The sequence below is a fragment of the Mobula hypostoma genome, chromosome 16 (genome assembly GCF_963921235.1).
Source record: "Mobula hypostoma chromosome 16, sMobHyp1.1, whole genome shotgun sequence".
Lineage (NCBI taxonomy): Eukaryota > Metazoa > Chordata > Chondrichthyes > Myliobatiformes > Myliobatidae > Mobula > Mobula hypostoma.
Window position 1 is genome coordinate 12,200,781 of NC_086112.1, and position 16,011 is coordinate 12,216,791.

General features: G+C 40.1%; 1 protein-coding gene across 3 annotated transcripts in view; it reads left to right on the forward strand.

The window, feature by feature from the left end:
* tmem167a (transmembrane protein 167A) overlaps positions 1-16,011 on the forward strand; it is a 44,260-nt gene that overhangs the window by 7,905 nt on the left and 20,344 nt on the right. The window lies entirely within an intron of this gene.

Consider the following 16,011-nt stretch of genomic DNA (forward strand, 5'->3'; position numbering starts at 1 on the left):
ATCATTTAGAAGATGTACAGCGGGGTCTATTGGTAACTGTACCCCAGTTAGTTCTGTAAGAGTACTGATAACCTTCCCCCCACAAACCAAAAACCCCTGGACATTCCCATACAACATGTATAAATGAGCCAATGGCTCCATGGGGGAAAATGAGCAAGATGGGTCAGGAACCAGTCCCATTTGATGTCTAATTCTCATGTTAAATATGCTCTATGACAAAATTTCAAGTGTATATACCGATGATTTGGGTTTTTCGAAGCACCGGCAGCATTATCCCAAATCGCACCCCAGTCTAAGTCTCGTCCCAATTCAGATATGTCCCTATCCCAAGCTTTCATTCCCAATATGGGCATATAATTCTGGGAGTTTAATTTATCATAGATATATGACACTATCTGTCCTGGAGCACTCTGTATCCAATTTAAAATGGGATGATCCTTTAAATCTGACCCCCAGGGAACGCCGTAGGCTTTACGAGCTGATCTTACTCGAAAATAGAAAAAAAGAGTGTTTATCAATATTATATCGAAATATCAGTTCTTGAAAGCTAAGGATAGTACTTGCCCCATTAATATCTTGCAGAGTAGTAATACCTTTATCCTCCCAAGTTCTGTTAGTGAATGGATTCCCCCCAGATAGAAAACGATTATTGTTCCATAATGGAGATGATTTACACCATACACTTTTAAATTTTAGGAATTTTTCTGCTGCTCTAAACACTTGTAGCATATGGGTTAAAATTGGACTGTAATGCAAATCACATTTTTTGGTAGACATACCTATAAGGAGAAAGTCCTTCAACCTTATTGGTGCTATTAGCTCTTGTTCTATATTTTTCCAGGACCAAACTTTATCCTCCTCCATCCAATAGCTAAGACTTTTTTAGTACAAATGCCCAGTGATACAATTTAAAATTTGGATATACCAATCCCCCATTTGACTTTTTGAATTGTCTTCCTCTATTTTTTAGAGGACACCAAAACTCTAAACTCTCCTATTACATTGGATGAGCTACTCAAAGCAGTCAAAGCTACAAATAAGGGCTGTACGCCAGGCATAGATGGCATACCTGTGGAACTTTACCAAGCACTTTGGGATATTCTTGGACCAGTATGGTTAGAAACATTAAATTATGCTTTTGGAAATGGCGTTTTCCATAGAGATCTAAACACAGCCCTAATCACAGATATACCTAAGCCCGGTAAGGACCCCTTGGAGTGTGCCACTTACCATCCAATCTCCTTGATAAATGCCAACCTCAAGATATTTTCCAAAGTCTTAGCCAGTAGACTTGAGACAGTAGTTGGGAAACTAATTAGCCCAGATCAAACGGGCTTTATCAAGGGGCGTCTCGCATCTGATAATATTTGCCGGCTCTTACACGTACTGAGTGCAACACATAAAATCCCACCTGCCTGTGGCCTGCTATTTCTAGATGCTGAAAAAGCGTTCGATCACCTCGAATGGCCATATCTTTGGAGAGTTCTAAAAGAATTTAAGTTTGGCGATAAATTTATCAATATAATTCGAACACTGTATGCTAATCCTTCAGCCCAGGTATGTGTGGGAGGAGGTTTCTCAGAATTATTTGACATAAGACGGGGCACACGACAAGGGGACCCTTTGTCTCCTTTAATTTTTAATATATCTATTGAACCTCTTGCACATTTAATTAGAAACTCTCCTCAGATCTCCCCTATTACAATAGGTACAACATTGCATTCAATATCACTTTACGCGGACGACACGCTAGTTTATATGGCGAATGTTCAACAAACTGTCCCCTATGTTTTAAAAACGCTGGAGCAATTTGGATTTCTTTCAGGATACAAAGTTAATTTGTTAAGATCAGCATTGATGCTGATTAATACGGATAAAAGTCAGGTGTCTCTTCCTCCCCAAATTAAAGTTACAAATGAGGTCCTGTACTTGGGTATTAAAGTTAATACTTCCCTATGATCTGTTGCTAAAACAAATTACTCTTTAATTCTAACAAACGTTGAGTTTATTGTCATATGCATAGTGTGGAAGGCGTGCAGAAGTTCAGCGCTGAATGCCTTCCGTTTGGTTGCTGCCAGAGAAGGAATGTGTGAGTGGCCCATAGCTGTGTGGCTCGCTGTGGTTTTTCTGCCTCGCGGTGTTCCTTTCTTTTGATGAATGTCGGTGATATTGGAGGATGGTATCGTGGTTCTATGTTTGTGGATTGGACTATTAAGTTTATTGACTGGACTTTTTCAGACCTATGGTTTTTAATGTTATGTGATTTATCACCCGTTCCTTTTCCATTTGTTGTTTGAGGGGAGGCTCTTAGGGCATTAATGTTCTGTTAGTTTTTTTGTGTGGTGGAGGGGTTGGGGTTTTTGGGGGTTGATGTTCTCGTTTCATTTTGTGTGGGGAGAGGGTGTTTGGGGATGGATCGGGATCCTTTTTTTGTGCAGTTGGGGGTGGGGATGGGTTTGATGTTTCTCTCTGAATGAATTTCATGTTCTTTCTTTGTTTTGTGGCTATCTGGAGAAGACAAATTTCAGAGTTGTATACAGATACTTGCCTTGATACTAAGTGAACCTTTGAATATGTGCACCAGTGCAGTGGAAAAACTTGTAGCAGCATCACAGGCACATTGCATCATATAAGCAGCATTAAACACAATCAAATTAAATATAAATTATTTAAAAATGACAAGAGAAACACAATTAGAACAAAAAAAAGTAAATTGTAGCACTAACAATCAAGAGTGGTCATAGTGTTTCTAAACTGTGTGATTGGGGTTGTGCTAAGGTTGGTTGAACGGAAATCACTGTTCTTGAATCTTGTGATGTGGGATTTGAAGGTTCTGTGCCTCTTTTCCAATGGAAGTTGGATAATGATGGCATGGTGCAGATGGTGGGTTCTTTGGTGGATATTGCCTTATTGTGGCAGTGCCTCCTGTAGATTCAGTGATGTGCCCAAAGGTTGAGCTTTGCATAGAGCGTACAAGTTTGAGTCGGTAGGCAGCTGCTGTGGATGGATAAAAGTTGCTGGTGAACACAGCAGGCCAGGCAGCATCTATTGGAAGAGGTACAGTTGACGTTTCGGGCTGAGACCCTTCGTCAGGACTAACTGAAAGAAGAGCTAGTAAGAGATTTGAAAGTGGGAGGGGGAGGGAGAGAGTCCTGACAAAGGGTCTCGGCCCGAAACGTCGATTGTACCTCTTCCAATAAATGCTGCCTGGCCTGCTGCGTTCAACAGCAACTTTTATGTGTGTTGCTTGAAATTCCAGCATCTGCAGATTTCCTCGTGTTTGCTGTGGATGGAATTGTTTTTGAAACTGGAGGGCACGATGCAGATGTTAAAAATATGTGCCACGTGGTTAATGGGGCAACTGTTGACTGCATGAAGACATCAATAGAGCAGTTAGGTGGACCAAAAATTGGCAAGTGGAATTCCAGTCCAAGTAAAGGTGCAGTGCTGGTGATTGCTGTGTTGGAAGTGAACGTCTTGCTCAAAAATGGGCCATATTGCAGGTTTCACTAATGCAAAGTCGCATCATCTGCTCTTGCCAAGAGAAACGTGTGGAAAAAGGGTCCTGGCACAAGTTTTAACTCAGACAATTCCTTTCCTCTCACACATGCTTGAGCTCGTCCAGCAGAGTGTTGCTTAAAATATGTTTGTTTATTTACCTTTACGCACATAAATTGCATGAGTGAATTTTATTCCTTAGCTTAAAATTTGGGGTAGTGATTTGTGAATTTTGTAAAGGCAAGTTTCCATAACTTGAATGGCTTTAACTTGGGGTTTCCCAGAGAAAGTAGAATAAATGGTTGGATATGGGGAGCTTTGGGAGAATCTGGGAGTTCAGGTGCTTGAAGTAAATAGATATGAAGCACTGGAGATTCGGCGGGGTTGGGGGGAGTGGATGTCTTTAATAAGAAAGGTGAAGAGATTTTAAAAACTATGAGATCATGGCTTAACATTGTCTAACCATCAGTTGAGTAGTGCTTACAGTTTTGATCACTATTATGTAAAGTTCTAGTATTGGAACAGGGAATGAAACTATTAACAAATATCTGCAGATGCTAGAAATCCAAGCAACACACACAAAATGCTGGCGGAACTCAGCAGGTCAGTCAGCGTCTGTGGAAAAGAGTAAACAGCCGAAATTTCAGGCCAAGACGCTTCATAAGGACAGCAAGTGTTTTGCTAGAATTAAAACATTCTATGATTGGGGACAGTGGATTGCTTTCTTTGAGTAGAGGGTGCGAAGGGAAGATTTAAAAAAGATCTAGGACTAGGTAAGACTAGCGGGAAAGGTAGGCATGGAGAGAGCCGTAATTGGTAGGTCAGACCCAAAATGCTGGAGGAACTCAGCAGGCCAGGCAGCATCAATGGAAAAGATTAAACAGTCGACGTTTTGGGCCAACACCTCTCATCAGTCCTAATAAAGGGTCTTTGCCCACAACGTCAACTGGTTACTCTTTTCCATAGATGTTTCCTGGCCTGCTGAGTTCCAGCACTTTGATTTCCAGCATCTGCAAATCTATTGTTTGTGATTAGGAGATCAGAAATTTGGAAATAAGGAGGTGAGGGGAGAAGCAAAAATGTGCTTGCAGTAGATATCTTTGAACCATTTGAAGTGCCTGACCTATTCTTTGGTGTGTTTCTTCTGATGTATAACCAGGTTCTGAAAAGCTCTAAATAGCCTATTGTTAGCTGGCATGGATACCATGGATTAAAAGCTTTCCCTCTTTACTACAAATGACTGATTCCACAAATTGAGCAAATTTCCACTCTAATGTGGAAGTTAGTGTTGTAGATGCAAAGGAGAAGCTTGGCTAAAAATGAGGCTAATACTTGTTGAACACTGCAACCAGAGTGTTTATTGTCTGTCTTTGGTTTGCTGGTCCATTTCTTGGTATCACGAGGAACCCAAATGGCAGTGTTGTTATGCATACAATTTAAGAAAAAGTCTTAAAAGAATCATCAGTTTGACACTTGTGGATGAAGTAGCTGCGATTACTTTGCACTTTTGTGTTAGGTTGTGTCAAAGTGCTTAGAACTGCTGGTTGTTGAATTGTCCTTCACAATTTATTTGGACTTGTAGCAACGTGTAACCTAGAAACAACAGTAAACAGAAAAAAAAACTTGGCATAATAGTTTCCATAAAAAGAATAGCCCTTTCTAACATACCAAACTGGAGAATTTTGAGTTGGATTGAGCACAATGTCAAAATCCCAGAATGCATCTAGACTTTTCAGAGGAATGAGGGCCTGCTTTATTTTCCAAAATGTTGCTTATTTCAAACCATTACCTTGTTTAGACATTGAAAGTACTGGCATATCTTGAAGTTTGTCAAATAGTATTGTACTCCATATTTTTTCACAAGATTTTTTTCTCTTCAAAGTTGCAGAACAATTATAGCTTTGAATATTGGTCAGACTCTGCTGAAATCATAAGCTCTGAAGCTGCGGTAAATGTCAGATCTAGTTCATATAGTGACACAGCACAGAAACAGACCCTTCAGCCCAACCTGTCCATGCCAGCTGAGGTGCTTTCCTGTGCTAATCCCATTTGATTGCATTTGACTCGTATCCCTCTAAGCCTTTCCCATCCACGAACCTGTCCTGTCTTTTAAATGTTGTAATTGTACCCAGCTCTGCCAGTTCATATGTCAGCTAATTCCACACTTTTTGTACCAGTGATCACATCGATCCTTAAGGAATCCTATTCTCTTCCTTTTGTTCTTGGTATTTTAATCAAATCTCTTGGGATTCTCATTTGGTCCTGTTTATGCTGTCCAGATTTTCATATCTAGTGTACTCTTTAATTTCTTATGAATGATTTTCCTGATTCCATCTGGGTACACTTGACCCGTGCCTCCTTTTTCCTGACAAGAGTGTCGATACCCCTCATCAGCCAGGGTTGTATAATCCTGTCAGCTTTGCCTTTTATTCTATCAGGAATTTGCTCTCTCCAAGCACCTTCATCTCACTTTTGAAAGTCTCCTACTTACCTACCCAATCAACCTTTGCAAGTTCCTGTGTAAGACCATCAATATAATTAACATTATTGATTATTACCTGAGTAGAGGGAAAAGGTTGAATAGGTTAGGGCTTTATTTACTGGAGCATAGGAGAATGAGGGGAGATTTGATAGAGGTATACAAAATTGAGGGTTATAGATAGGGTAAATATATGCAAGCTTTTTCCACTGAGATTTGGTGAGACAAGAACTAGAATTAGAATCAGGTTTATTATCACCGGTATATGTCACGCAATTTGTTAACTTAGCAGCAGCAGTTCAATGCAATACATAATATAGAATAATAATAAGTAAATCAATTGCAGTATATATTGAATAGATTAAAAATTCATGCAAAAAACTGAAATATAGTAAAAAAAGTGAGGTAGTGTTCATGGGTTCAATGTCCATTTAGGAATCGGATGGCAGAGGGGAAGAAGCTGTTCCTGAATTGCTGAGTGTGTGTCTTCAGGCTTCCATACCTCCTACCTAATGGTCATAAGTTAAAAATAAGAGTTGAAACGTTTAAGGGGAACGTGAGGGAGAACTACTTAACTCAGGGTGGTGCAAGTGTCGAACGAGCTACCAACAGAACTGGTGGATGTGGGTTCAACTTCAACATTTAAAAGAAGTTTGGATAAGTACATGGACAGGAGGGGTATGGAGGACTATGGTCTCGGTGTGGGTCAATGGGATTAGGCAGAATAATAGTTTGGCATGGATTAGATGGAGCCAAAGGGCATGTTTCTGTTCTGTAGTGCTCTCTGACTCTATAGTCCCATTGTCTTCCCCTACTAACACTTCATCCACTTACCCAGCCTCTTTCCCAAGAGGAGATTGAGAGTTCTCATCTACATATTGTTTAAGAAATCTTCCCAGAGCATGTCTAATCCCTTTAGCTCTGTGGCAGGTCTAGTTAATGTTGGGAAAGTTAAACTCAGTCATGTTACAACCGCATTATTGCTAGAGCCATCTGCGATTTCTCTACATGTTTGCTTCACTGACTATTGGGGGGTCTTTGGGGGATCACCCCCTTCTTATTCCAAGTTCTACCGATATAGCCTCATTGGATTTTCTTCATATTATCCTTTGTCAGTGGTGTCTAGCTGAGTACCACAACCAATATAGTACATTGTAAGTGAGAAAGACAACAGAAGTATCTGGGATTCAATCACAGACTCCCCATCACGGGCACAGCTTCAAGAGGCAATGCCTCTGGCAGAGTGGAGTGACAAAACAACCTCTTGCTCAAAGTCAGCAAGGCCAAGGAATTGATTATTGACTTCAAGAGAAGGAAATTGGTCCATAAGCCAGTTGTCATCAGAGGGTCAAAGGTGGAGAGAGTCTGTTACCGTTTCAGAAGTCTTGGGCCAGTAAGTAAATGCAATTATGAAGAAAGTACAGCAGCATCTCTGCTTATGAAGATCCAGCATGACATCTACAAGTTTGACAAACTTCTATACATGTGTGGTGGAGAGTATATTGACTGGTTGCATCAGCCTGGCTTGAAAGCACCAATGCCTTTGAACAGAAAATCCTACAAAACGTAAGAGATATGGCCCAGTCCATAATGGGTAAAGCCCTCTCCACAGATCTACACAGAGGGTTGTCAGAGTAAAACAATATCCATCATCAGGGACCCTCACCAACCAGGTCATTCTCCCTTCTCGCTGCTGCCGTCAGAAAGAAGGTACAGGAACCTCAAGACTCTCACCACCAAATTCAGGAACTGTCATTACCCCTCAATCATCAGACTCTTGAATCAAAAGGCATATTCAAAGATAGCCCGTAAGATATAGGAGCATATTTATGCAATTTGACCCATCAGGTCTGCTCTGCCATATCATTATAGGTGATCCATTTTCCTCTCAGCCCAAATCTCCTGCTCTCTCCCCATAACCTTTCATGCCCTGACTAATAAAGAACCTATCAACCTCTGCCTTGTATACCCACTGACTTGGTCTCCACAGCCACCTGTGGCAATGAACTTCCACATTCACCACTCTCTGGCTAAAGAAATTCCTTCTTGTCTCCTTTCTAATGGGTGTCTCTTTATTCTGAGGCTGTGCCATCTGGTCCTTGACTCCCCCACCCCCCCACCGTAGGAAGCATGCTATCCACATCCACTCTATCAAGGCCTTTCGGTATTTGATACGTTTCAGTGAGATCCCCCGCATTTTTCTGAATTTTTGTGAGTACAGGCTGAGAACCGTCAATTGGTCCTCATCCAGTAATCCTTTCATTCCCAGAATCATTCTCGTGAACCTTCTCTGAGCTCTCTCCAATGTAAGCATACCCTTTCTTGATTCTAAACTGCTCACAATACTCCAAGTGAGTCTTTAACAGTGCCTTATAAAGTTTCAATATTACATTCTTGCTTTTATATTCTAGTCCTAATGTTGCATTTGCCTTCCTGACCACCAACTCAGCCTGTAAAATAACTTTTAGGGAATCCTGCAAGAGGACTCCCAAATCCTTTTGCTGCTGATTTTTGAATTTTCTCCCCATTTAGAAAATAGTCTATGCTTTTATTTCTTCTACCAATGTACGTGACCAGACACTTCCCAAAACTGTATTCCATCTGCCACTTCTTCGCCCATTCTCCTGATCTGTCCAAGAAAGTCTGCAGCCTCAACACTACCTGCCCCTCTACTTATCTTCATATCGTCCGCAAGCTTGGTTACAAAGCCATCAATTCCGTCATCCAAATCATTAATATATAACAAAAAAAAGAAGTGGTCTCAACACAGACCCCTGTAGAACACCACTAGTCATCAGCAGCCAACCAGAAAAGGCTCCCTTTATTCCCGCTCTTTGCCTCCTGCCAATCAGCCAATGCTCTGTCCATGCTAATGTCTTTCCTGTAGTACCATAGGCTCTTGTTCAGCAGCTTCATGTGTGGCATTGCTGAAAAGGCCTTTTGAAAATCTCAGGGCACAAATTCATCAATTCTCCTTTGTCTGTCCTGCTTGTTACTTCAAACAATTCCAACAGATTTGCCAGGCAAGATTTACCCTTAAGAAAACCATGTTGCCTACAGCCTATTTTATCATGTACCTCCAAGTACCCCAAAACCACATCCTTAACTATTGACTTCAACATCTTCCCAACCACTGAGGTCAGACTAACTGGTCTATAATTTCCTTTCTTGTGCCTCTCTCCCCTCTTGAAGAGTGGAGTGACATTTGCAACTTGCCAGTCCTCCAGAGCCATGCCAGAATGTATTAATTCTTGGAAGATCATTTACCAATACCTCCACAGTTTCTTCAGCCATCACATTCAGAACCCTAGGGTGTACAACATCTGATTCAGGTGATTTATCTATCTTCAGAGCTTTCAGTTTCACAAGCACCTTCTCCCTAGTGATGGCAACTGACACTTTCGAACTTCTAGCACACTGCTAGTGTCTTCCACAGTGAAGAGTAATGCAAAATACTTAGTCGGTTCATCTGCCATTTCCTTGTCTTCCATAACTACCTCTCCGGCATCATTTTCCAGCAGTCCAGTAGCTACTCTTGATATCTTAACTGTTCCTAAGACCTATGGATAACTTCCAAGAACTCCATCTCATGTTCTCAATATTTATTTATTGTTTATTATTATTATTTTTCTTTTCTGTGTTTGCACAGTTTGTCTTTTGCATATTGGTTGTCCATCACTAGGGACGCTCACCACTTAGCACATGCCCTCTTCTCATTTGTACCACCGGGAGCCTGTGAAGACCTGCACTCAGTGACTTAGAAACAGCTTCTTTCTCTTCGCCATTAGATTTACAAACGTCCATGAACTTTTCATTCCTTTTTTGCTCTGTTTGTTTTATGTAGTAATTTCATGTCTTTGCATTGTACTGCCACTGCAAAACAGCATATTTCATGTCATGTCATATCACGTCAGTGATAATAAACCTGATTCTGGTTAAGGTTTTAACTTAAGTACATGCATGGAGAAACATTTGGCCCCCTGCTGTCTCTCACACATCCCCACCATAGATTCTGCCTGACTTGCTGAATTCCTCCAGCATTTTTTGTGCGTTGCTCAAAATTTCTGGCATTTGCAGGATCTTTTATGTTTCCACTGTAATATCCGCTGTCCTGCTGAAAAGAGGTGAAGGCCTGCATTTGACATATCTTTATCACAAATGCTTCCAATCTTGGCATTTACATTCTTGTAAAAGTATTCATCTGCTTCTTGTCTTCACCCACCATCCATCACAGATTTATCAGCCATCTATTTTGTAGCCCTTTATCTCCTCTTCATTATTTTTACTTTCCAGAGTTTAATCAGCTTTAAAAGGAGAGTTTAGCTTTATATGTCATGCGCACTCCAAAACACATAGTGAAATGTGTCATTTGTATCAAATCAAATCAAATCAGTGAGGTTTATGCTTGCAGCCCACAATTGTTGCCACACTTCTGCCAACATACATGCTGACCCTAACATATATGCCTTTTGGAATGTGGGGGGAAACGGGAGAAGTTGGAGGAAACCCATGCGGTCACGGGGAGAACATACAAGCTCCTTACATACAGTGGCAGAAATTGAAATCCTGATCTCGTAGCTGGCACAGTGTAACCACTACACTATTGCACAACATTAATATCTAATGTTCTTCACATTGTGATTCATTCTTGACCATAATTTCTGTTCACTCTATTGGTAAATATTATCAGGCAGTTTTAACTGTTTTCTTTGTATTTTGTACAAGCTGCTGATGCATTTCATGATACTTCAGGGTGAGGATCCAATTGGTAGATGTTTAATATCTCTCTTCATGGAACACTTGGGTAAATCGCCTGCATTACCAGTGGTTGGAATTGTTTTGCACTTTTGCTCTGCTGTTGTTAAAGATGGGCATGAACTTGGAGCTGCTGGCCATTTTGAGTTGTCTAGCACAATGTAACCGGGAAACGGGAAGAATACAGGTATTAAAGTTCCCAGAGAAGGCCAATTCTAACTTTCTGATTTGTAGAAACAGACCCCTTCTATGTTAAATGACTTTCGCCCTTAGAATTTGCCTTGTATCAGTGTGGAGCTTATCGTTTATTGCATTGTGACAACAGAAAGTCAAAGTACTTAACTGTACATCATTACAAATTGACGGCAATCAGTCATATCTGACATGCCTTTTAGCGTAAGCATTCAAGTCTGCCCTCCAAAATTATTTGTCGCTAACACTGCTACCCCATCCATTAACATTAAGTCATAGTACTCGCCTTCCAAAGAGTGCCCAAACTTGTGTTTGCATAAGTAAAAAAACTACTGATGATAAAAAAGTTAATGTGAATAATTTATTAAGCATTGTCCTGCTGGAATTTCAGTTTTGCATATTTCCCACAATCCCCATGTATTTTTAAACTCTTCTGAAAACATCAAGACATGCATCATGTCTTGGCCAACAAATGTTGGTTGGATTGGTTCTTGGCTTCGTTGGATTGTTAGTATCTTCTGATGTCCCAAGAGAACAAAATAACGCCACCACAGAGTTGTACAGTATAGAAATGAGCCCTTCAGCCAATTCCATGCTGGCCTCGGTCCCTTCAGAGTTAGTCCCATTTGGCCTATATTCCTCTAAATCAGGAGTTCCCAACCATTTTTTATGGCATGGTCCCCTACCATTAACCAGTGGGTCCGTGGATCGCAAGTTGAGAACCCCTGCCACAACCTTCCTTATTTATGAACAGATCTAAAGTTTTTTTGAACATTGTAATTATGCAAAACATGTCCAGGTGCAAACTGTAATAGTGACCATAACCCAGAAATATGTCATGTAAAAGTAAAACTTTAAAAAACTAAAGAAGCAAAAACCTGAACAATCCCTTGACTACTCACAATTAATTAAAGAAGAACACTTAAGACAAAAATTTACAATTGAAGTAAGGAATAGATTTCAAAGTCTAGAAATAGAATCTGTTGAAGATGATAGCAATCATGTAGAAGTGAAGTTTAACTCTCTGAGGGATGCCTTGGTAGAATCAAGTCAGTGATTCCTAAAAAAGAAAAAAGCACAAAGAATAAATGGATGACAGATGAAATCAAAAATCTAATGGAAGAAAGGAGACTGAAGAAAGCAAATCCTATGGAATATAAGTCCTTAGATAAAAAAGTTGAAAGCTTATGTCAAAAAGCCAAAGAGGAATGGTTAAACAGGAACGTGAGCAACTAGGAAGAATCCCTATTACCGATCCAAAAAGGGTACATCAACAAATCAAGAATATCACTGGTAAAAAGCTCCTCTGTTCTTCAGGTGGATGTTTGAAAGCAAAGGACGGTACCATTATGAGATTATGAACAGATCGACTGAGTTTATTCAGGAATTGTTTGAAGACAATCGAGGCAAAAAACCAGAAATTAAGAACATTGAAGGTCCAAGTATTTTAAAATCTGAAGCTCGTAATGCAATAAGTAAGATGAAGAAAGGAAAGGCAGCAGGTCCTGATGAATTAATAATAGAACAAATTATCGCCCTTGAAGATTATAGAATTGAAAAACTTACTGATTTAATCAATGACATTTATGAGACTGGAATAATACCAGAAGAGATGAAAAAAAATCAGTATTTATCACTCTTCCTAAGAAACCTGGAGCAATAGAATGTGAATTACATAGAGCCATAAGTCATATCACTAAGATACTTCTAAGAATTTTGACGACAAGAGCTAAAAGTAAGATACAAGCTGAAATAGGTAAAGAACAATGTGGTTTTGTGAAAGACAAAGGTACAAGAAATGCAATATTGATGTTAAGGATACTATCAGAACGAGCTATTCAAGTACAAAAAGATTGTTTTATCGACTACACAAAAGCATTTGATAAAGTGAAGCACAATAAGTTATTTGAAATATTACAGGAAACTGTAGATCAAGATTCGAAAGACCTCCGCCTAATCAGAATTCTGTACTGGGAACAAACTGCCGCTTTAAGAATAGATGGAGAAGTGAGTCAGTTTACGAAAATCAAGAGAGGCGTTAGACAAGGGTGTGTTTTCTCACCTGACTTGTTTAATATATACAGTGAAACAATACTACAAAAAATAAGAGACATCTTGGGAATCAAAGTTGGCGGTGAAAACATCAATAATTTCAGATATACGGATGACACTGTTGTTAATTGCAAGTACAGAGGAAGAACTACAAAGCTTAATTGATATAGTTGTTGAAGAAAGTGCAAAAATGGGTCTAACTATCAATCACAAAAAGGTAATGTATGGTGATATCCAAAAAGAAGGAGAATCCTATCTGCAGGCTGAGAATAAACGGGGAACACATAAAACAAGTACAGAACTTTTGCTACTTAGGAAGCTGGGTGACAATCAGATGGCAGGTGCGACATGGACATCAAAAGAAGAATAGGGATGGCAAAAGACACCTTTACGAGAATGAAGAGTATACTGACCAACACTAAACTAGGCATGGCAACTTGCCTCAGAGTACTGAAATGTTACGTTTATCCAGTTATGTTATATGGATCAGAATGCTGGACAATATCTTGTAACATGAGGAAACGAATTGAAGCAGCAGAGATGTGGTTTTTGAGGAGGATGCAAAGAATATCATGGACGAAATGAATATCTAATGAGGATGTCATGAACAGAGCAAGCACAAAAAGAGAAATAATGTATGAGATCATGAAAAGGCAACGTGACTGCATTGGACGTGATTAGGAAAGAGGAGTTAGAATGCACAGTAATTATGGGAAAGATTGAAGGGAAGAAAGCAAAAGGAAGACAAAGACAAATGATGATGGAGACAGCAGTCAGAGAACTGGAAATGAATACCAATGAAGTGATCCACTTGACCCAAAACGGGAGTGTGTGGGCCATGGCAGTCAAAACTCAATCTGGGCATGGCTGCCACCCCCTCTGTGAAAAATCTTGCCCCTAGGATACTCTATAAATCTTTCCCCTCTCACTTTAACTTGTGCTCTCTAGTTTTAGAATCCACTAAGCTGGGGGGGGGGGGGAATTGACAATACACCTTATTTAAGGTACCTTATGATTTTATAAACATCTCTACGGTCACCCTTGGCCTCCATTGCTCTAAGAAAAATGGTGCCCATCTGGCATCTTCTAAAACTCAAGACCTCCAATCTCAGCAACATACTTGTGAACGCTCAGTTTTGTTAACCTTATTGGCATGTTTCCTACAGAAGATCAACCAGAACTGCACACCGTATTCCAGGTGCTGGCCTGCCAACATCATCTACAACTATAATGTTACATCCCAATTCTTGATCTCAGTGCCCTGTCTGACGAAGGCAAGCATGCCAGATGCCTCCTTCACCATCTTGTCCCTACTATCAGGGTACTAGTACTTGTCAGGTTCTAGTACGAGGTCTATCTGTTTTACAACACTCCCCAGAGTCCTGTTACTCACTGTCTCAACTGCTCTGGTTTAACTTCACAAGATGTGTCACTTCACTTCTCACTTGTCTGTGCTAAGTTTCATAGTGATCAGGCTTCCTATATAACTTGAGGGAAGTTCGTAGCTTGTGATTACTTTAGTCCAGTTGGGGCTATAATCCACAGCAGAATACAGACAAATCGTGAATTGAGGAGGGAGTTGGTGGGCGGGTGTGCAGACAAGAGATATTGGCTGGGGGGGCAAGTGGAACCAGAAGAGGGAGGAAGTAGAGACAAGAAGGCAAATGCAATGGCTAGCATTCATTTCAAGAGAACTAGAATACAAAAGCAAGGATGTAAGCTAGCCAATAATATTAAAGAGGATACCAAGAGTTTCTTCAGATACTTAAAGTGTGAAAGAGAGATGAGGGTGGATATTGGACCATTAGAAAACGATGCTGGCGAGATAGTAATGAGGGACAAAGTATTTTGCATCAATCTTCACTGTTGAAGACACTAGTAGTTTGGTGGAAATTCCAGAGTGTCAGAGGTCTGAAGTGTGTGCAATTGATATTATTAGGAAGAAATGCCTGAAGGTAAATAAATCACCAGGACCAGATGGTGTGTACCCCAGGGTTCTGAAAGAGGTGGCTGAGGTATTAGTAATGAATTTTCAAGAATCGCTGGATTCTGAAATGGTTCTGGAAGACCGGAAAATTGCAAATATCACTCCACTCTTCAAGACGGGAGAGAGGCAGAAGAAAGGAAATTATAGGCCAGTTAGTCTGACCTCAGTGGTTGGGAAGATGTTGAAATCGATTGTTAAGGATGTGGCTTTGGAGTACTTGGAGGCACATGATAAAATACATCATAGTCAGCATGGTTTTCTTCAAGGGAAAATCTTGCCTGACAAATCTTGAAATTCTTTGAAGAAATAACAAGTAGGATAGATAAAGGAGAATTGGTTGATATTGTGTACTTGGACTTTGCAGAATCAGGTTTATTATTACTGACATGTGACGTGAAATTTGTTAATTTAGCAGCAGCAGTTCAATGCAATACATAATCTAGCAGAGAGGAAAAAAATAATAAATTTAAAAAATGTAATAAATAAACAAGTAAATCAATTACATATATTGAATAGATTTTTTAAAATGTGCAAAACAGAAATACTGTATATTTTTTTTAAAATGTGAGGTAGTGTCCAAAGCTTCAATGTCCATTTAGGAATTGGATGGCAGAGGGGAAGAAGCTGTTCCTGAATCGCTGAGTGTGTACCTTCAGGCTTCTGTACCTCCTGCCTGATGATAACAATGAGAAAAGGGCATGCCCTGGGTGCTGGAGGTCCTTAATAATGGACTCTGCCTTTCTGAGTCACCACTCCCTAAAGATGTCCTGGGTGTTTTGTAGGCTAGTGCCCAAGATGGAGCTGACTAGCCATACAACCTTCTGCAACTTCTTTCAGTGCTGTGCAGTAGCCCCTCCATACCAGACAGCGATGCAGCCTGTCAGAATGCTCTCCATGGTACAACTATATTAGTTTTTGAGTGCATTTGTTGACATGCCAAATTTCTTCAAACTCCTAATAAAGAATAGCTGCTGGCTTGCCTTCTTTATGACTACATCGATATGTTGGGACCAGGTTAGATCATCAGAGATCTTGACACCTAGGAACT